This window comes from Rhodamnia argentea, chromosome 11, assembly GCF_020921035.1.
Source record: "Rhodamnia argentea isolate NSW1041297 chromosome 11, ASM2092103v1, whole genome shotgun sequence".
Classification (NCBI taxonomy): domain Eukaryota; kingdom Viridiplantae; phylum Streptophyta; class Magnoliopsida; order Myrtales; family Myrtaceae; genus Rhodamnia; species Rhodamnia argentea.
The window spans coordinates 5281848-5305420 of NC_063160.1; positions in this window are offsets into that span (position 1 = coordinate 5281848).

Below are 23573 nucleotides of genomic sequence, written 5' to 3' on the forward strand. Positions count from 1 at the left end.
CTGTAACCAATCTCCATGAGGCTGACCACACCACTCACTAATCATGCACTCGAGAAAACAATTTTCGTTAGGCCCGTCATCATTGGTTTCTATCGCTATAGCGAAGATTCTTAGGTCCTAGCTAGGACCTACCGTAGGGGAAGAGGATGGAGTGTTTGATTCTTGAGTCCTAATTACCTTAGGAATCTGAGATTCATCTTAAATCCGAGAGATAATCCCTTTTTTTTTCGATACCCTCTTACGTTACAAAATTCAAATTGGCAACTTCTTTCTTTCGGAGATTTATTGTTTGTTGATTACATTCTATTTGTAATTCTTCATTTATATGTTTTGCATATCTAGCGTATTCTCTATCATGAATCCGTAAGTTTTACCATACCATGTTTCGGGGGGAGGTGCAATGACATACCCAAAACCCTAAAAGTTCAAAACATAAAGTTCAGTTACCCAACTTATAATCATTGGCTTTGATGCAGATAAAGCCTTGTGAGCACTATGTAAAAACCCGCATCCTATGGTCAAACCCTTCACTAATTTCCTTTACTTCAAAAAAAAGTTCTATTAAATTAAACAAAAGTGTCGGGCTCATCTACAAATACAAGATTATGCTAGACAGCCTAAGATAATCATGATCCCCTTTGAAAGAACAAGAGATTTGTTTGTGGATCTATCATGTAGGCATGTCTCAAAAATCATGTGCAAGTTGGTCCTTTCCTTATGATTTTTTTTAACCCCAGATAATAAATCTAAGTGAGTGAGGGGTGGCATACCATTTTTGATCAATCTGTTGCGGCCCCTTTAATGGACACCCTCACCTTTCAAGCATCGTGACTTTAGGGCCTTTCTAGGGTTTACATTGTTGAAAGACCTCTATTTAATTAAAGGAATTTGCGTCGTTTGTTGAAGAAATATCACTTTGATTACATTGTACTTAAAAGCCCTAGGTGAAGCCGAGAAAAGGGAAATTACTAACTATTCATATCGACATGAAATTTGGATTATTTTTCATTTACAAACGAAAAAAAATTAAACATCATCTTGATAACTCCTTACATTTTTTTTGGCACATAGGTATGGCCCGATTCTTTCAAGTCTAAGCATGATTAGATCTCATGGTCTTTCACCATATCTAGGACAAGCGAATTGGAATATCCAAATGGAAATATACTAATGGACTTAGGGTTATTGGTTTATGCAAGGAAATCATTTGTGCAAATTTTCAATTCCGCTTCAAGTCAAAAGGGGAGATAGGGTTAGGTGTGGACTGTACCATTACAAGCATACAAAATTTTATTTAAATACCATAATACTCTACTTAATTATTAGATGATGAAGTATAGTCAAAGTCAGGTGCATGTGATTATTTAACCAAGCAGAAGGCGATACGATAGAACGGGTCATTCTTACATTGGTAATTTTAATAATTTTTTTAATGAGTTTCAAATTTATTATTTGGAGGTGGGAACATGTTGTTGATAGGAGTAGGCTAAGTTTAAGCATCATGTCGACCGTGTATTAGGGTTCTCAAGCAGTAACATGTTACTTGGAGGGTGTGCAGGGTACTTGGGGCATAGATTACTCCTAGATAATGTCAAATCTATTTTTTTTTTAATTTCCCAGTAAAAGCGTTTTGTTCAATTTTTTTAATACAAAAAAAAAAAAGATATGCGGATCATGTTCTCCTAGTAGCTTGACACATGGATTCTTATTTACAGTGACCATGTGGAATTAAATTAAGAACATTACGAGCATAAAAAAATGTGTATGAAAATTTTATCATAATTAGCATGAATATGTCGTTCCCCCTTTTGTAGAAAAATATAATTATACCATTATTGCCTTCTAATTTTTTAACTATTTTTTCAAAATAAATAATCCCCTTATTTATTTTCCTTTTGTCTTAAACTGAGCATTGTTTCTCAAATTCCTTAATATTCTACTGTTAACTTCTTTTGCACATATTGACAGTACGACAAATGATATTCATTATGACTAACAGTACTTAAAATGTGGAAGAAGTAAAGTGATACTAAATCCACGTACACATATCTTTCATCAAATGAATGATAACATGAAGTTCTTTGTACCAGTTGTCGAATTGACAAAAGTATCATTAGGGATACTCATTTTTTTAAAATTTACAATTCGATTTGTCAAATAAATTTGAATCTGGTATCATTTTCAGCATGATTTCTTGTCTATGACTTAATATATCAGTAATTTTTAATCTTATTTTGTTTCACAAATTGAAAGTTCTTTGTCTTATCCTCGATGAATGCATGGTTAGATCACAAAAAATAGACTTTTTTTTTCCTTTGTATTAGTTTATCAAAAATTCGAAAAAAAAATTCTATTATACCACATCATCATTATTATTATGTTGTTGTGCTGCTGTTGTTGCAGTAAAACCCCTTTTGTCTTTTTCTGTCTTATTTGTTTTTTTTTTTTTTAATGTTAAGTGGCTTTTCTATCGTGCCATATTAAACGCGTGGCATCTAAGAAGTACTACAGTAGTGAGAAACAAATTGATTTGACCAGTCCTCAGGCCAACGGGGGGAAAAGTTGCCCGAGCTTTTTACACTGTCAAGTAGTCATAAACTGTCGGTACTTTTCCACGTCCGTCGGAAAATCCAACGACGCACGATTGTCTACAGAATGGCAAAACCATCTAATGCTTTTCAAATGTTTGTATTTTTGATAAAAAAAGAAGTTTTCATAAGTCAACCAAACAGAATTTGTATTTGTAATCATCTTTATCTTGCTAATCTTGAGTTCATTTATTTAGTGAAAAATGTTATATCTCTAAAAAGTATTTTCCAAAAGTCATTTAAAAAAAATGAGGATACTTTTTTTTTGTGTTTGGCTAAAGTATAACAAAACTCGAAAAATGTTTTTCATCTTTCGATATGAAAAATCGGATTTGATTTTCCTCCATGCACTACTTTCCATAAAAAAATTTTCTTTTCATTTTTTTTATTTTTTGAAAAATCAAATTTTTTTATTTATCTTTTTCTTATCTCTTTTTCCTTTTTTATTTTTTTTGTCTTTCTGGCTTCGACCAATCGCCGGTTCTGGCCTTGCTTGAGGCCAATGAGGCTCAGCCTAAGCTCATTGGCCTCCGAAGAGCAGCTATGGCCGATCACCGGCCGTCACCGTGGCCACCAAACGTAGAGAAAAAAAGGAAAAGGAAAAAATAAAATCATAATTAATAATTTAAAAATTAAAAAAATCATAGTTATTTTTTAAATAAATAAAGAAAATGAATGTAAAGGAGTTGAGAGACCAAAGATGAGGGAAAATATGTTCCTTTTCTCAAAAAGAGGAAAATATTTTCCTCACTTTTAAAGAAGTTTTTTTTTCATGGGCGAAAAACGCTTTCCTTGACTAGTTTATTTTTTGCAAACTAAACACCAGAAAATATGGAAAACATCTTCCTAAAAGTTATTTTTCGCAAAAAAAAATGAAGCCTTAGTAAAATAATTTAATAGTAATCATAACGTCCTTTATTATTTAAATCGTGTTGAATTCTTGAAAACCTTCATATATGTAGTACTAGGGTGCAAAAGTAGGTATGATTAATAATGTTAGGGCATTGTGTTTGAAATATATAAAGCTAAATTATGAATTTTAGATGATTAAAATCACTCGACTTGCAATTAAACCGTGCTAAGAGAAAAGTACTCATGTCCACAATAGAAGTTTTACACATTCGCATTCATCATCTTCCTAAACAGCTTTTGTCGTCTCAACGGTGGCTCGACATCAACGTTGGATGCCAATTACGAACATTTCTAAATGACTCAAAACCTAATTTTGCAAACCATGACGGTAAATCATTTTAATTGTATGCATAGGATTTCATACAACTATAACAATATCAACCAAAGACATCACAAGGATTTTTGTTATCTTCATTTGTGCAGTATGGCCCCAAAATGTAGGGGAATCGCGTAAGTAATACGTAGCCCCAATGACCACCACAATGCCTTTGAAGCAATCAGATGGTTCTTCGAAAAATCCATAGTCACAACTTTTCTAATTCGATAATTGAGGATCACAAGCTCACAAACCCCTATTACCTGAAAATTCCTAGAACAAGACAAAATCATGCACTCGGTAAGATGCTTTAGCTGGATGCCACTCCTAGAACCAACTCAATATAAATTCCAAATCAGTCTAACCCCGATTTATCCAAAACTAATTGACAAGAACATAAAGTCAAGCATAAAGGTTCTAAAAAATGAAATGTTTAAAAAGAAATTTTCCTCAAAATGATTGATAGTATTGTTTGAAATAATTAGTTAATAAAGTATTTTTTATTATCAGTAATAATTTATATTGAAATATTTTTTACGAACAATGAAAAATTCTTTCGTTCACTCGCTTTTATAAAGGATTAAAACAATATTTTCGAAATAGTCGAACAGAAATGAAAGATTAAGTTGGGATCGGAAAATTTGTAGAGAGTCATGGTGAGGCAGTGGTACAACTTGTACCAGGAGGGGCTCTGAAAAGAGGCCACCTCGGAAATAACAATAAAGGTTTCTGACTTTGCGTTTAAGTCCCCCGACCCGATTACCCTCTGATCATGTAGACTTCACACGTTCCTCGCGAGAATAAAGTATGAAATCTAAAACTTTGCTCATCGAAAATCGAAAAACAAGATAATATTTTAAAATCATTTTTTTGTCAGATTTTTAAAATCATTAATTGGAGACAAATTCTGGGGAAAACACTGCACTGCCACCGGCAACCGGCTAAGCGCGGCGACCAATCCCAAAGCAGACAACATAGTCAACCGGGAGAACATGAGGGATGAAGAAGGTGGGGCCCGCCTCACGAGGTTAACTCAAAAACCGGCGTCAAATTATTTGACGTTGGTTTTGTGAAATCGACCCTGTCCTTTTTTTTCTATTTTGGTTTTAACCCTGTCCTTGAGGGCAAAACCTTTTTTTCTGCCCAGCAGAGGAAACTGCAAGAACATCCCCCCTTACCCTTTGACAGTGAAAGGACTGCCGCGGTGCCCGTACGGAAGCATCAATGTCGGTGTTTGTTTCAGAGATGAATTCCATTTTTTTTTTTTTTAGTTTTCCTGTTTGGTTCTTTATCTTCTCTTGATCAATAATAGATCAGTTTTTATATTTTATTTTTTGAGAAATGGGTTATTTCCTTAAAGAGCAACTATTGGTGTCCACAGCCGTGTGAATGGTACGTTTAGGGGGTGTGCAATCGAATTGGGTTGAACCGAGAACTGAATCAGAGCACTCGAAAAACCGATTCGGTTTGTAATTTCCATGTGAACAGATCCGATATTCCATTCCAAAAATTTGGAACAGGCTTGAACGGGTCTGATTTTCGATTCTAAGTGAAGACCCACCCGAGAACCAGACCAATTTTGGTATCAATTCTTAACTACATTAAAAACAACGTAATTTCTCTAAGTAGAGTTTAACTTTGCCTCGCCTCATTTATTTCTTCTCCATTCTTTGTCACCTCTCTCTATTCTTTGGAGCAATATTTTTATTGATGAATAAGAATAGAGTTTAAAATTTATTTTGATGAATGGGGAATGGAGTTTTATAATTTTTGTGTTATGTTACGTGTTTGAAATTTTTATTATTTATAATTATACGTGGCTGTGTGTTTGAACTTTTCATCATTTATAGTTATATTTGACCACATGTTTGGCTGATAGGGATTTATGTTGATCATTTTTTACTTTGAGCCATTTTGTTGTTCATATTATTTTTGTTTTGTAAAAAGTGAAACCAAAAAAAAAAAAAAAAGGTTCTCGAGTAAACCCCGAAATCGGATAAAAAAAACATGGTAGATTCCAGGTTTCAAAAACTGAAAACCGGTTATAACAAGACAAGTTCTAGATTCTAGATCTGGAACCTGCCCAATTTAGAACCCATCACCTATAGGTAGGCTAGTATTTAAGAATGACTCTTTGTTATGTAAGACTTATTATTTACGAGTAAAATGGTGGGAAGGAGAGGCGACCAGTGTTGACTATCCCCCTAGACGTTACAAATACAATGCTACTGCTTATGTTGAGCAGCCTGTCTTCATCTCACCACGGTGCTAGTGGGAGCCAAGGAGGACAGGGATTATCTTACGCTACTGATTTTTCTATTATTAAAATGTGTGTACAGTGGAAATTTATTTTCACAGCAACCATTTGTTCTAAAAGTTCAAATTGTTAGAGCGCATCATAGTTACAGTTTGTATTTAACATCATTCTTTATATAGTTAGGACTAAATAAGCAAAAAAGAAAAAAAAGAGTGAGCTGATTTTTGCAAGAGAATAGATACTAATTATATAGAACCAATCCCAATAAAAATTCTGCTTGTGAAAAAGATTTATAGAAGTTCAGGTCGGGTGTGCCAAGTCCTCTCTGCCATCTTTAGCAGCCTATATTGGCCGCATTCCACTAGTTATGCCAAGAGTACAAACCGTCAAATACCGCCTTGTTACAAGTATAGAACCTGTAATTGTGCGGCACTTAGCACGAGAGATCCTGTCTCCGAACTATAAACCACAATTTTAAGTGTTTACAAAGAATCCCTCGTACACTTTGCTCTCTCACATGGACAAATGCTTTCATTCTAAGTATAACTACTTCCCTCTTGTGTAAACAAATGGGTCTCACACCTTTGTTAGCACTAAAGGAATATCACTCATGGGGTTATTGCAAGTCTAATTTCAAAGGTTTTAAAGTAATCCTTCACTATTCTGATTTCCAAATTGATCTTTGCGCTCATTAAATTTCTGAAAAGAATATGAATAAGTCATACCGTGGGCAAGTCGTCCTCACAAATCAAAAAACGTTAATGAAAACCTTAAAATGTAACCATTATAGATTAATAAAATGTTAATTTTTATCGGACTTTTTAGGCTTAAGAACGTTCTATTTACTTCGAATAGTTCAGCATTCGGTTCATGATTTTTTTCCTCAATGGAAAAAACACTTTCAAAAGTTCCTCTTCAAAAAGAGGAAATCAATTTCCGTGGAGACCAATCTTTCTTTTTTCTCTTCTCTCTATCTACATGCTTCGAATATTTTAACAACTTTTTTATTTTTTATTTTTTATTTTTATTTTTATTCTTTTCTTTTTTATTCTTTTCTTTCTTTTTCATTTTTGTTTCTTTCTCCATCTATCGCCGGGCCTCGACAATGGCAGACAACCTTATGACCGGCCACAAATGCAGCCCAGGGAGCCCCAAGCTTGCCAACAGCTAGTTGTGGTGGAGGAAGGATGAAAAAGAAAGGAAAGAAAATAAAAAATTTAAAAATTTAAAAATTCAATTTGAAAAAAATAATAGAAACAAAGAAAAAGATAAAAATAAAAGTAAGAGATTACTAAAAGGAATAAAAGGAGGAAAATCAAATTCCATTTTGCATACCAATTGCAAAAAAATATTTTCTAGTTCATTTTTAGGTTCTAGCCAAACACCGAAAAATAGTGTCATTTTCCTGAAAAATGCCAAACATAAAAAAATAGTGTCATTTTCTTGAAAAATGACTTCCTAAAAAATAGTATGTTTTACAAAAAACAACATTCAAGAAAATATCTTTTGGATATTTCGGAATTTGTTTCACAAAAAACAAGCTAGTCATCGAAACATTTTCCACCCACAAAAAAAAAATTCAAAACTAGGGAAAATATTTTTTTTCTCATATTTCTTCCATCAACTCCTTCACATTCATTGTTTTAAACTATTTTTAAAAATGAAATCCCTATTTTAATATGATTTTTTATTTTTAAAAAATTTTCCTTTTTTTCTTTTCTTTCTTCTTCTATCGGTCGAAAGCCACGGGCGAGAGACAAACCTCGCTAGCATGGCGCGAGCTCGAGCCTTGCCAATGCCTCACTCGAGCTTGCCAGCCTGGGGTGAGGCCAAACCTCGCTTATCGTCCGTCATTAGAGACCGGTAGAGCTAAAAAAAAAAAAACACCAAAGAAAAGAGAAGAGAAAAAATATTTAGGATATTTTAATTACAAAAATTGTCCAATTTGATGCTAGTCATGCCATGTAAGATGATCAATCTATATTAACAATTTCCTACTAAATGACGACGCATAAAATCAAATCAAATTTTCCATATCCAACTGTTGAAAGTATTTTTCAGTTCATTTCTAGGTTTCTACTAAATATCGAAAAATATTGCCATTTTCCTAGAAAATTTCTTCCTAAAAAGCATTTTTCAACAAGGCCGCATTTTCCATAAAGCAAACGAAGCCTGAATAATATATATGGTGTAGAGAGGGACTACATAGTGCGGATTATCAATATTGACCTTCGTTGAGCGAGCACCGGTGGCAATAGGAGGGCCTATCATCATTGTCCACAACAACCTTCACACTGCCCTCTCCTCCTCGATGCATGACAAACTCGCTCTCTTTCTCTTTGTTGTTACCGCGATGCTAATAGCTACCACCAGACCGCCACCGCAATTTAACCCTCCCATCTTTCTCTGACCGGAAGCACACGACTGAACTTTCAAATGAAAATTTGAATGGAGTCCATGTCTAGGGCACCAATGCTATAATTGGAGAAGCTAGAGCTGGCGACGGCTGAAGTTCCGAACAAAAATTCGAATGGAGTCAATGTCCAGGGCACCGATGCCATAATTCGAGAAGGTGGCGCGCACGAGGGATTGCAATCCTCAAGTAGAAAAAGACGCTCTATAATTTGCAATGACCTAAGTAAAGTTAGGATGGTCGATCGATCTATTATGGTCAGCTCTTCTATAGGGATTGATGCACCGAAAAGATCATCGAGTGAATGTCCCCCAAAAAGAACTCATTAAGCCCCATTCCCCGGTCGCAAGGAGCCATTCCTCGAAGATCCTCACTTCATTTAATCGCTACCCAACGGACTCAGGGTCCCACCCCGCACCCTAACCATTTTCTTTTTCTTTTGGTATGTGACTCCCCACACCTCTGCAATCAGGCAGAGAGAGAGAACCACACCCCATTCCTTTCCTGATTTTCTTTTGTCTTTTTTAGTATCACAAAAAAATCACAAAATTGGTATATACATATACCACATTTATCCTCAAATTAATTTTCATGTCGTAAGAAATCTCAAGCCTGTAAACCAGTGTTGCATTTACCCCCAAAACAAATTTTCGTGCTGTAAAAAAATCTCAAATGGGTACACGAGTGCTGTGTTTACCCACAATTAATTTCCGTGTCGTAAAAAATCTAAACTGGCTAATTTTGCCCAAATATTCCCTCATGTTTGGAAAGTCTACTAAGATTCGTACTTTTGCTTGACACAAAGTTGTTTTCGGGTAAATGCAGCAATGGTATGCCAGTTCGGAATTTTTTATGACAAAGAAAATTGGTTCGAGGGTAAATGGCACATCTACCTACTGGCTTGAGGCTTTGTGGTAGTAACCCTTATTTTGGAAAAATGATTTTTTTTTCCTAAAAACAAAGCGGTTCCCTTCAACGCACCCCATTTAAGGCGCCCCCAATTCCATGCCAGAAAGAGGGATACATTTACGAAGGATTCATTTCATACCAACATGATAAGCATTGGAAACATTCTGTACATGATAAGGGTTCGTCTCTGTCACACTCCAATTCATCACAAATAAGGGTATGACATGGCCGTTCTTTCTCTAAAGAACGTAGCCTTAAGATCACCAAAATTTCACCTTATTTCGAAATATATACATCTACACATATCTACACGACAGAGAGTCATTTGATTACAATCTCAGAGCTTTTCTATAACCACCAAAAAGTATGTACATATCTATCAAAAGCTCACTTAAAAGTTCAACAGCTATATATGGATGTGGCCGGTTCCGGTTCAGGAACCGGCGATTCCGGTTCCACGAAAAGTTGGAACCGGAACCAGCGGTTCTAGGCCGATTCCTTTCGATTCTGTTTTTTAATTTTAATTTTTAAAATAATAAATAATAAAATAAACATAATAAATTATAAATTATAAAATATAATCAAATTGTACATTGTGATAAAATGTGGGGGGAAAAAAAAGAGAAGAGGAATGGACTTGAACTTAATGAATTATTATTAAACGCCTAGATATCTTCTTGGAGATAGAAGAATCAAAGCCCATGTAGTTCTTTTACCTTTCATAACCCCAACTTACCTCATCACCAATCGTCTCTACCCGTTGTAGTACCCGTAGCAGTGGTATCTCCACAATCTTCCCTAAAAAATTCATGTTCTCGATCCAGCTCTTGGTGTCGAAATTTTGCCTTCATCCAATCGTCGACACAAGCTTGAGCTTCCACGGGACTCGGGCTTAATCTTGAACGGCAAGAGTCCAAAACTAATCCTCCAGCACTAAATGCTTATTTAATCGCAACTGTTGAAGAAGGGGTTGGTAATATTTGGCGAGCGATGAGGGCGAGAACCGAGTAATCAATTTGGTGACTCTTCCACCACTTTAGGATTTGGAAATCTGTACTATGTTTCGCATCACGAAACTCAAATAGAGTGGTTAAATATTTTTCTAATTCAGAAATACTACCTGTTGCCCCTTTTTTATTTTTTGTTTTTGCCTACTCTTAAGCATATTGTACCCTCTACTAAGTGAACTACCACATTCGCTACGTGAGACAGTAGATTGTAAAGATCCGTAATCACTTAAACCATATCTACTACAAAATTCTCCATATAATACTATTATAGATTCTTTAACATGTCATTGTATATTTAAAATATCTATTGAATCTTCCAAATGTAAATAATCATGATAATACACATTCAAATAATCTAGTAAACCGTCTAATTTAATACGTGGATCAAAAACAATACTAACTACATAGACAAGAGGAATTTGGAAATAATAATGCAACTATTTTTCTCGCATTACTAAAATAGTCCGAGCTAATTCAATATCATTTTCATATTCACTAAAAATACTACCAATATTAACACACTCTATTAAAAATAAATGCATAGTAGGATAATAAATACCAGATAAAATATTAGTAGAATCATTAAAAATTTTCAAAAATTCTAAAAAAAATTTTGCAAACGTCCCATTGTTGCGGAAGTAAAGTAATTTCGGGAATATTTTGCGAAATAAATATACATAATAAATCTTTGTAATCAAAAGTTTGACGAAGCAACTCGTAGGTAGAATTCCAACGAGTCGGAATATGTTTTGGAAGTTTTTTTGCCCTTCTCCCATGTTGTTTACAAAATTTTCCCCATGCTTCCATAAAATGAGCACGACTCCATAAAAATTTAATTCACCCTTTATTGAAGCGAGAGAACTGTCAAGAGTTCGTAAACTATCTTGTACACATAAATTTAAAACAAGGCAAGTACATCTAATGTGAAAAAATTGTCCGTCAAAAGAGGATTTGCAAATATTTTCTAATTCGGGAATGGAAGCAGTATTTGCGGCAGCATTATCAAAACCAATTGAAAATATTTTATTTATCAAATTATATTCTTCTAAAACTTGCCTAATTATTCTATAAATATTATGAGTAAAATGTCTTTCATCAAAAACTCGAAATGCAATAAGTCTTTTTTGAATGGTCCAATCGTCACCTATCCAATGACACGTGACACCCATATAAGAATGAATTTGCCAAGGATCACTCCAAATATTTCTACCTATATGCACACGTCCATTGAATTCCGCAAAAAAATTTGCTAAAGATTTTTTTCCTCTTTTATAAAGATGAAAAATTCGCGTTTAAGAGTACTTTTTGAAATAGTTGGTGCTTGTGGAACCAACGCAGTATTTATCAAATAGTTCAAATTAAAATTTTCACTAATAGTAAACGGAGCATAATCAAGGGTAACATATTCAGCTAATGTTTGTTTATAAAGTGCATCGGTGTAACGGAATAAAGGATGAGGATTAGAATTGGCGTACCCGAAAATTTGTTGTTACGTATTGTCGATCCCCGCTTGCGTTGGATGTTTTTTCGTCAGATGCCGACGGAATGTTCCGTAGCCGTCTCCTTTCGTAAATTTATATGTTTGCGAACAATATTTACAATTTATATTATACTTACTTTCATAAATTTATATGCCGACGGAATGCTCCTTGTCGAACTATAGCCACAAGTCGGATGTACTCTCTCGGCCCTTCCGTTCCGGCTCATTTGTCGTTGATGTTTCTTCGACACCAGTAGGAGGATGAAAACTTTCTTGTGTTGGGATGTGCTCAACGTTCGGAATTGAGACAATGTTGATATTATCGTCGTTGTCTTCCCAACATGCATACTCACGAAGATCATATTCAGGAATGAGATACTCGGAATCTCCCATAGTCATCTTGTCTTTTCCAGTATTTCTGCTTCCATTTGCCATTTTTGATAGAATTAATCGGAAATCCGATTGAGAGAATTGAGGCGAGATTGAGAGAATTGAGCGAATTGAGAGAATTTGAGAGAATTGTTGAGAGGATTTATGAGAAAAATGAAAGGGAGGATGGGTATTTATAAACAAGAATTAAAAAAAAAATCAATTTAAAAAAAAAAACCAACGGCTCTTTGGGCCGTTGCCAAACGACCAAAAGAGTCGTTGCTCTTCTAAGCGGGCGGGCGGGCGGGCGGACGCGGGGGGGTGGGAGGGGTGGGACTATGTGGGGCAAAGAGCCGTTGGGCTCTTTGTCCCACCGGGCCTTTTTTTTTTTTTTAATTAAACGGGTCGGAACCAGCGGTTCCGGGCCGCTTCCCAAAATTATGGAACCGTGGGCCTAGTCAACGGGCCGGTTCCGGGCCCCGGTTCCAATTTGGTCATATCTAGCAATATACAACTCATATAAAAAACCCCCCATAAAAAATGTTGCTGCTAACGTAATACTCACATCCTATTTGTGGTCATGGAAGAACCTGAAAGCAAATGAGATGGAAGGAGTGAGCTATCACGACTTAATGGGAAATACATTTATTCTAAGCGAATCGAACACTCACCATGCATATTTAAAACACAAAACATAACTCTTTTTCACCAAAAAAATAAAGTATGACAAACCTTCAATACCAAAATGAGTCATATTCTACTTCCAACACAATATATATAGTAGAAATACCATTTCTTAATAAAAATGTCAAAACATATATCAATGACATATCCATTGACCAATTTGGTGAACACACACGTCAATGGTCTATCCATTGACCAATCTCGTGCTCAAATACCCAATCATTGTCACGTGTTATGCCCCGTGACAAAAGCGACCAAGATTCTCCCCTTGGTAAGGTCTCCACCTATAATGCCGGTGGCTCGGCCCACAAGGATATCCTAGACTAGTATACGCACATCCACATACCTCTCAACCGGGTTCACAGCGATATCGAGCACCACAACCTTATCCTCTAATATCCACAAGTCAAGTCGATAATCATTATCACAAAATCATTTACAAAATCAAGCATAAAATCTTTTGCCACTCAACTTAATCCACAAGAATACCATTTTAGAATACATATCACAACTTCTTCTCAAACCATATCAAATATCAAATGAGGTAGTAAATGCCCGATCCGATGTTATGCGCAAGTAATGCTATAATAACGATTCATTTTCAAGGAAATCTCCTTAACTCATAAAATGTCTATATCTTTTCAAAGCATGAGTTTTGTAAATTCATAAAAGAAACAGTATCACTCATCTAGAGAAGTCGAAAACCAACTTGTGGTGGTTACCCAAATTAATGCACATGTATTCCTATCAAATGTATGTAAAACGGTATCAAAAACTGAGTAATATGCTACCCTAAAGCATGAGTCGACTGAAAAAGGCCTATTTGTCACTAAGGCGACACCTACACACCAACAAAACGCTCACTCATATGTTATCCGCTACGCGCAGCTTGCGCGATAAACTTAAACGAACCATAACTCCCTCCTCCAAACTTCGATTTAAACGAACTTGTAGTCTAAAGAAAACTCTTTTAATGTACAACAAAACCCCCAACACAGCTTGTCCACAATCTATCCGAAAATTGACAAAAATGGGCGCAACATGTTCTAGTCACGCACTGTTCACTACGTGCATCAAACTTCCAAATTTTGTTTCGACAAACCATAAGTCCAAATTGAGTTTTGTAAAGTCCCACAGCTCCACAACATCCTAAACTATCGTTCCCCCGATGAGTCTCAACTTAACGACTCCAAAATCTAACTTCGCGGTTCAATTTTCCCATAAATCCGAATTTGAGCCCTAAATACGGAAACCATTCCGATTAGACGAACGAGGAGTGCAAGCACTTACCTAACGTTGTAGCACATAGTGAAACGAGCTGGGCGAGGCGTTCGTGGCAAGTGGCGCGTACGCACGATTCTTTCATCCCTTTTTTTTTTTGTTTCTACGTTTTGGGGCCTCTCGGGTTCTTAAAAGAACCGAGATATACACTATTCCGCTTTTGCTTTCTTCTTTGTTAATTTTGTCAACTCTTCTTCTTTTTTTAAGGTGGGTCCCACACCGTAGACTTGGTTAAAAAAATAAATATTACAATCTACCCTCCTTAAAAGAAATTTCACCATCGAAATTTAGACTTATCTCAACTTTTGAACAAATGAAGTCCTCGAGTTCCCAAGTGGCCTCTCTCTCAATGAGATTCTACTGTTGGATTTTTATGTAAGGAATAGTCCTCCGCCGCAACATATGATCCTTCCTATCGACGATGTGAATACGCTGCTCTTCGTACGTTAGGTTCTCCCTTAACCTCAAAGGTGTAAAATCCAAGACGTGGTCGGGATTTGGCACATATTTTCGTAATAAGGACACATGAAACACATTATGCACTCCAGAGACTGCTAGTGGTAAGGCCGGTTTGTAAGCAACTTTGCTAATCTTTTCTAATATCAAAAACGGTCCCACGTACCTTGGACGCAATTTCTCATGGGGGCCAAATCTCATAACGCCCTACATAGGTGATACCTTTAAGAACACATGGTCTCCTCCGTCAAATTCTACCCTATGCCTTTTGAGGTCTGCATAGCTTTTCCGATGACTTTGAGCCATCTTAAGGTGTTCTCGAATCAGCCTAAATTTCTCTTTTGATTGTTGAATAAACTCGGGGTCGGTTAGTCTTTTCTCACCAATATCGTCCCAACAAATAGGAGTTCTGCACTTTCGACCATATAAAACTTTGAAAGGAGCCATTTTAATGCTGGAATGATAGCCGTTATTATAAGAAAACTCCGTTAAATACAAGTGTTCATCCGAAGAACCACCAAAGTCGATAACAATAGATCTCAACATATCTTCCAATGTCTGAATCGTTCTCTTTGACTACCCATCTGTCTACGGATGAAAAGTCGTACTAAAGTTGAGTTTAGTACCCAATGCAATCTGTAAAATTTTCCAAAAGTTGGACACAAATCTAAGATCCCTATCAAAGACAATGCTCGGTGGAACTCCGTGAAGCTTCACTATCTCGTTAACGTACCGCTTCGCCATATCCTCCAATGAAAGGCCAAATCGATATAACAGGAAGTGTGCGGACTTAGTCAATTGATCGACTAGTACCCATATAGCATTCTTTCCACTTGATGTCCTTGGTAAACCGACGATAAAATCCATGGTGATAAGCTCTCACTTCCATTTAGGTATCTTGAGTGAGTGTAGTTGTTCACCTGGTCTTTGATGCTCAATCTTAACTTGCCGACAAACCCGACATTGATCGACAAAGTTCATGACATCTTTATTCATATTGATCCACTAGAAGTTTCCTCTCAAATCCCTATACATCTTGGTGCTTCTTGGATGGATGGAAAATCTTCTACTGTGACCTTCTTGCAGAATCTCCTTTATCAATTCCGAGTCATTGGGAACACATAGCCGACCATGGTATCTCAACGACACATCTACATGAATACTGAAATCTTCTTAACTTCCAGCCTCTACACCTTCTTTGGTCTTATCCAACCGAGGATCCTCATTTTGTTTAGCCTTGATTCTATCGATTAGGGTTGGTTATACTCGAAGATTGGTTAATTGAGCACCAAGCTGATGAACTAATATCTCCAAGTCTAGCATCCTCATATCTTCAAGTATAGGCTTCTGAGAAGTAAGTAACGCCACCGTGTTTCCGAAAGATTTACAACTTAAGGCATCTGCTACTACATTGGCTTTACCTAGATGGTAATGGATAGACAAGTCAGAATCTTTAAGAAGCTCAAGTCATCTCCTCTGTCTCATGTTCAATTCTTTCTAACTAAAAATATACTTCAAACTCTTGTGATCGGTAAAGACTTCACACTTTTCACCATACAAGTAGTGCCGCCATATTTTTAAAGGAAAGACAACCATTGCTAACTCCAGGTCATGAGTAGGATAATTTTTCTCATGAGTTTTCAACTATTTGAAGGCATAGGCTACAACTCTACCATCATGCATAAGAACATAACCCAAACCGTCCTTAGATGCATCGCATTAGATTGTGAACCATCGGTTCTCGAAGGCAAGGTCAGAATAGATGCCGACATCAACCGCTTCTTCAAGAAGCTCAAGCCATCTCCTCTGTCTCATGTTCAATTCTTTTCGACTAAAAATATACTTAAAACTCTTGTGATCGGTAAAGACATCACACTTTTCACCATACAAGTAGTGTCGCCATATTTTTAAAGTAAATACAGCCGCTGCTAACTCCAGGTCGTCAGTAGGATAATTTTTCTCATGAGTTTTCAACTGTCTAGAGGCATAGGCTACAACTCTACCATCCCGCATAAGAACACAACCCAAACCTTCCTTAGATGCATTGTTGTAGATTGTGAAGCCACTAGTTCCTGGAGGCAAGGTCAGAATAGGTGTTGACACCAACCGCCTCTTCAACTCTTGGAAGCTGCGCTTGCATTGATCTAACCATACAAATTTAACTCCTTTATGAGTTAAACAAGTAAATGGACCAGCAATTTTAGAGAACACCTCCACAAACCGCCTATAATAACCAGCTAGCCCAAGAAAACTTCTCACTTATGTTATATTTGTAAGGCGATTCCACCGAACAATTACTTCAACTTTCTTCGAATCAACCGAAAGGCCATCTTTAGAAATTACATGGCCCAAGAACTCATTATGGTTAAGCTAGAAGTCACATTTACTAAATTTTGCATACAACTTATTCTCTCGCAAAGTCTACAAAACAACACTAAAATATTGTTCATGCTCTTTCAAGCTCCGCGAATACACCAGAATATCATCAATGAACACCACAATAAATCTGTCAAGATACTGCCTAAATACCATGTTCATCAAATCCATGAAAACAGTAGATGCATTCGTTAATCCAAAAGGCATAACAAGAAACTCATAATGCATATACCTTGTTCTAAAGGCAATTTTAAAAGTCATCATTTAGAATTGATATTTTTCTTGCATTATAATTTGATTTTTTAAAAGTCATCATGCATGATATTTTTGTCATATAGTGTTTTGTCATGCCATCATATAGCTAGACTTTGCATATAATTGCACCGCATGTCATATAGTTGCATTTGCATGACATTCATTTAATCAAGGAAATCTCCAAAAAAGAAAATAAATTGCACCTTAGTTTTCAAGTAAAATAAATTGAATTTGCCAATTGAGAAAATTGTCACAAGAATGGTATCAAAAGAGCGTTAATTGAAAAAACTAACATAATCAAGTCCCCGAATCTAAATCTCTGGTTAGCAGAAAATAAAGTACTCTCCCGTACTTTATTTAGGTATCTAATTTACCTACCAAAAGAGATTAGTGGTGGCTCTGAAAATTGAAAATCTTTTGAGTGAATCGTGTGAACCTAAGTTGCCAATTGGTAGAGCTTGGGAGAGCTCGGACTAGGTTAGTTAATTCATTTAATTAACTTAGTAATCCATTAACCTAAGATTTTCTGCGAATTTTAGGTCGCGAAAAACGTTGAAGACCCTTGAATTTTAAAGGAGGCGATCGAGTATTCTTAATAGTGTTGTCAGAAAAAAGAAGTCTCGAGATTCAGAACGAAAGGGAAACCGAGCCCGAGATTTGTCGGACCCTTTGAGATACTGGAAAGGATAGGCTATTTGGCATATCAATTGGCATTATCACCAAAACTATCTCAAATACATGACGTGTTCCATGGGTTGATGTTAAGAAAGTATCAACTTGGCCTTAGTCATGCACTCGACTTCGAGACTATTGATATGGACGAGGAAGTTAAATACATTGAGGAACCAGTAGAGATAATGGATTGAAGGGAACAAGTCCTTCATAATAAAGTTATTCCTTTTGTCATGGTACTATGGAAGTATCATGCAATAGAGGAGACATTGTAGGAGAGTGAGAAAATCATGAAATGTTAGTATCCTCAATTATTTGGAGGGTGCAGAGCTGAAATTTCGGGGACGAAATTTCCTAGGGTGGGGAAAATTGTAATGACCTGAAATTTGCCAACGTGATCAACAGACCGAAATGGTATTTTTGATGATTAACATTGTGGTCCTAAAATTGTGTGTGCTAGCTAATGATACTAAAGGTTAGTGTCCGAAAATTTGGTGACACCCTGTGGTCGAAATTTGAGCCAATAGAGCTAAAAATATGGGAAATAGGGACCCGATTTACGGAATTGACGACACGTGGCACCAAGGGACAAGTGGCGCCACATGTTCGCCACTTGGCAAATGGTGGTACACTCTCCTCCCCCACTTGACACCTCACCACCGCCCCCACTAGTTCCCTCCTCGTCCTCTCTCTATTTCTTCTCTTCTTCTTCATTCTTCTTCAGTTCTTCGTGGACGACAACCTCGAAGGCTGCCTCCCCATCTCTCTTGTTCTTCTCCATCTTCATCTCTTCTTCTTCGTGGGTTGAGCTTCGTGGAACTTCCCTCGCTGCACCGCCGCTTGTCCGCGGCCTAAGCTTTCGAGCTTGGACACTCATCACCTTGCTTGATTGTCGCCGCCCTTAGATTCCATCTTGTGGGTGCCAACCTTGTTCGACGTTGAGGTTGAGGTCAAGCAAAGAACAAGCTTGGACGGTGCAACGATCCATGGTGGTCTTTGTTCGTGTGAAAACTAAGGCGAGTAAACTTCTAACTCGCATAGCTCCTAGAGATTAATTTTGAGTGCATATGCTGTCAGGGACCATTTTATAGATATTCTGAATTGATTGACCTTCATCTGAGTAAGTTGAGTTAGCCTCGACAATATACGAATGGTGGATTCGAGTTGCGAGACGAGGCTATTGGTCTTAATCGAGTTCAATTCATACGAGGGGTAAAGTTCGGTCCTGAAGTCGTGCGTGGATGAATGAGTCGCTTGCTCTTTTGATGTTTGAAATTGTGGTTAGCAACAATTATTATCCTAAAACTACTGTGGATTGGTGAGTTTGTGTGTGTGTGTGTGTGTGTGTGTGTGTGTGTGTGTGTGTGTGTGTGTGTGTGTTGAGTTGGAGAATTTGGGTGAGTAATCTATGTGCCCATAACAATATCTCTCTGTGCCGTCGATAGAATGCCGATGAGGATAAAACTCAGGTTACACATGAGCATGTCATCACAATGCATTGAGAGCCAAAAGTCTAAAGCCGTCGAAGTTTGATGCCAACAAAGTCCTGTGGGAGCCAGAAAGGAACTCCGAAAGCCCCTATTGTGTGGTCAGAGACACCCCTGCTATTGCGATCAGGGCGTAGGGAATGCCGCATTGAGTATTCTATGGAGATTTGCACTGTGTGTGCCGAAAGTGAAAGAAACGAGCCGAAAGTGAAAGAAACGAGCGGGACTCGTTGCATTCATCATACTCATAGTACATAATGCTTGTCAAATCTTTATGCTATGCCATACGATATCTCACATAAGATGTTTTGTGATATCTAGAGTATGTACTTTAAAATTCACATTTAGTAGCTATCGTGTTAGCCTTTTATTTGTTGAGCCCGGCTCACCGACGTTAATATGTGGTTTTTAGATAGTGATGTGCCGTCAATAGTACCCGCATCCACCATGACTCTTTATGGGGTGCTTGTGGATTTTACTACTGTATGGGAAGATCATGTTGACTTGGAGTTCCTAGAAGTTCAGTTTAAGAAGTTGATGTCCATTTTGATGGTCGATGTAGGGTTGGTCACTGGTCCAATACCTTACCGCTCGTAGCTATATACATGAGGAGCTTTGATGGTTGTTTGGTGGGACCTCTCCCGCTAGCTCCGAACAGCAGTGATAGTGGTACTAGCAATGACCACGAGTAATGGGTTTTAGTGATGTTGGAGATGGGGAAGTGTATGTTGTGGGATTTTGGTGATGATTGGACGGTCAGTATCTTTTTGGGAGACTGTGGCAGTAGTTACGTTTTGTTTTGTTGTAGTTGGGCGGCTTAGTGAAGCCGAGGTGTTTTATCCTCGATTCCCCGGAAGAAAGTCTGTACTATGTAAAGAAAACTGATGACCTAGGTATAAATGTGTGTAAAAATTGGGTCTTATGTGTATAATTTCGTGTCGTATGCGTGAATGTTAAATGTATTTTGCGACGTGTATAGAATGAAGATAACCCAAATAGGGCATACCCTTATGTCTTACGCGGATGTGATTGGTAGGTGGCTACAGTTATCATGGCTTGATTATTTATTAGTCTTCCGCATGCGCCTTTAATCATATATAATAATAGATTAAAACATAAGCATGTAGTTAGTAACCAGTGAGCCTAGGCCGTCACAAAATGCCTTAGCCATTACTCAAATTTTACACACTGCCTTGAGGTTTTAATTAGATACATGTATTTTCCATGATAACTGGACATTCATAAACACTTTATTGAAATGTGAAACTGTTGATACATGTCCAAATGTTACAAAATATAATAAACATAGATTTAAACTTTACGAGAAAAAATACAAAATGGCTCCCACTAAACAGTGGCATCTCATGAAGCTTCTAAGCCCAACAAATAACATGTAGTAATAACATCCCATGATGCTTCTAAGCCCATGCTAATGACATGTGGCTCGAATACACAAGGACGAAGATCTTTAGTTAGTGGGCTGCAACCATATCATTCGTGGAAATATGCAACCATATCATCTATTATAGTATCATCATTCTTAACTGTTATATTTATATCAAAAACTTGACTGAAAGATGCTTAGACCCCTTGAGACTTCTATTGTTGTTAATAAACAATACTGCAAATTTACTGTTACAATACAAATGTATGAGCATAGCAACAAAGTTGAATATGGTCAACTCTTAATGAGATTCCGGAGCCAAATAGCTTGAGTAGCAGCTGAAAAGCATACTATAAACTATACATGGCCGGTTCCGGGCAGGTACCGGTTCTGGTTTGGAACCGGCGGTTCCGGGCGGGTTCCCGAGCCGATTCATTCCGGTTTCTTTTTTAATTTTAATTTTTAAAATAATAAATAGTAAAATAAACATAATAAATTATAAATTATAAAATATAAAATATAATCAAATTGTACATTGTAATAAAATGTGGAGGAAAAAGAGAGAGAGGAGGAATGGACTTGAACTTAATGAATTATCATTAAGCGCCTACATATCTTCTTGGGGATAGAAGAATCAAAGCTCATGTAGTTCTTTTACCTTTGATAACCCCAACTTACCTCATCGTCAATCGTCACTACCCGTTGTGGTACCCTCGGCGGTGGTATCTCCAATATCATCGCTAAAAAATTCGTGTTCTCGATTCAGCTCTTGGTGTCGAAATTTCGCCCTCGTCCAATCGTCGACACAAGCTTGAGCTTCCACAAACTCTGAGCTTAATCTTGAACGGCGAAAATCCAAAACTAATCCTCCAGCGCTAAATACTTGTTCAACTGCAACCGTTGAAGAAAAGGTTGCTAATATCTGACGAGCGATGAGGGCGAGAACTGGGTAATCGATTTGGTGACTCTTCCACCACTTTAGGATTTCGAAATCTGTACTATGTTCTGCATCACGAAACTCAAATTGAGTGGTTAAATATTTTTCTAATTCAGAAATACTACATGTTGCCCCTTTTTGTTTTTTTTTTTTTTTTGCCTACTCTTGAGCATATTATACCATCTACTAAGTGAACTACCACCTTCACTACGTGAGGCAGTAGATTGTAAAGATCTAGAATCACTTAAACCATATCTACTACAAAATTCTCCATATAATACTACTATAGATTCTTTAACATCTCCTAATATATTTGAAATATTTATTGAATCTTCCAAATGTAAACAATCATGATAATATACATTCAAATAATCTAGTAAACCGTCTAATTTAATACATGGATAAAAAATAATACCAACTAAATAGACAAGAGGAATTTGCAAATAATAATGCAACCATTTTTCTCGCATTACTAAAATAGTTCGAGCTAATTCAGTATCATTTTCATTTTCACTAAAAACACTACCAATATTAACACACTCTTTTAAAAATAAATGCGTAGTAGGATAATAAAAACCAGATAAAGTATTAGTAGCATCATTAAAAATTTTCAAAAAATCTAAAAAAATTTTGCAAACGTCCCAATATTGAGGAAATAAAGTAATTTCAGGAATATTTTGTGAAATAAACATACATAATAAATCTTTATAATCAAAAGTTTGCCGAAGCAACTCGTACGTAGAATTTCAATGAGTCGGAATATCTTTTGAAAATCTTTTTGCCCTTCTCCCATTTTGTTTACAAAATTTTCCCCATGATTTCATAAAATGGGGACGACTCCATAAAAATTTAATTGCACCCTTTATTGGGACGAGAGAAGTGTCAAGAGTTCGTAAACTATCTTGTACACATAAATTTAAAACATGACAAGCACATCTAATGTGAAAAAATTGTCCGCCAAAAGTGAGTTTGCAAATATTTTCTAATTCGGAAATAGAAGCGGTATTTGCGGTGGCATTATCAAAACCAATTGAAAATACTTTATTTATCCAATTATATTCTTCTAAAACTTGCCTAATTATTCTATAAATATTATGAGCCGAATGTCTTTCATCAAAAACTCGGAATACAATTAAGTCTTTTTTGAATGGTCCAATCGTCACCTATCCAATGACACGTGACACCCATATAAGAATGAATTTGCCAAGGATCACTCCAAATATCGCTACCTATATGCACACGTCCATTGAATTCCGCAAAAAATATGCTAAAGATTTTTTTCCTTTTTTATAAAGATGAAAAAGTTCGCGTTTAAGAGTATTTTTTGGAATAGTTGGTGTTTGCGGAACCAACGCAGTATTTATCAAATATTTCATATTAAAATTTTCACCAGTATTAAACGGAGCATGATCAAGGGTAACATATTCAGCTAATGTTTGTTTATAAAGTGCATCAGTGTAATGGAATATAGGATGAGGATTAGAAGTGGCATACCCGAAAATTTGTTGTTGCGTATTGTCGATCCCCGCTTGCGCTGGATGTTTTTTCGTCAAATACCGACGGAATGTTCCGTAGCCGTCTCCTTTCGTAAATTTATACATTTGCGAACAATATTTACATTTTATATTATACTTACCTTCGTCTTCATCACATACCTTGTCGAAGTGTAACCACAAGTCGGATGTATTCTCTCGGCCTTTCCGTTTCGGCTCATTTGCCGTTGACATTTCTTCGACACTAGTGGGAGGATGAAGACTTTCTTGTGTTGGGATATACTCGACGTTCGG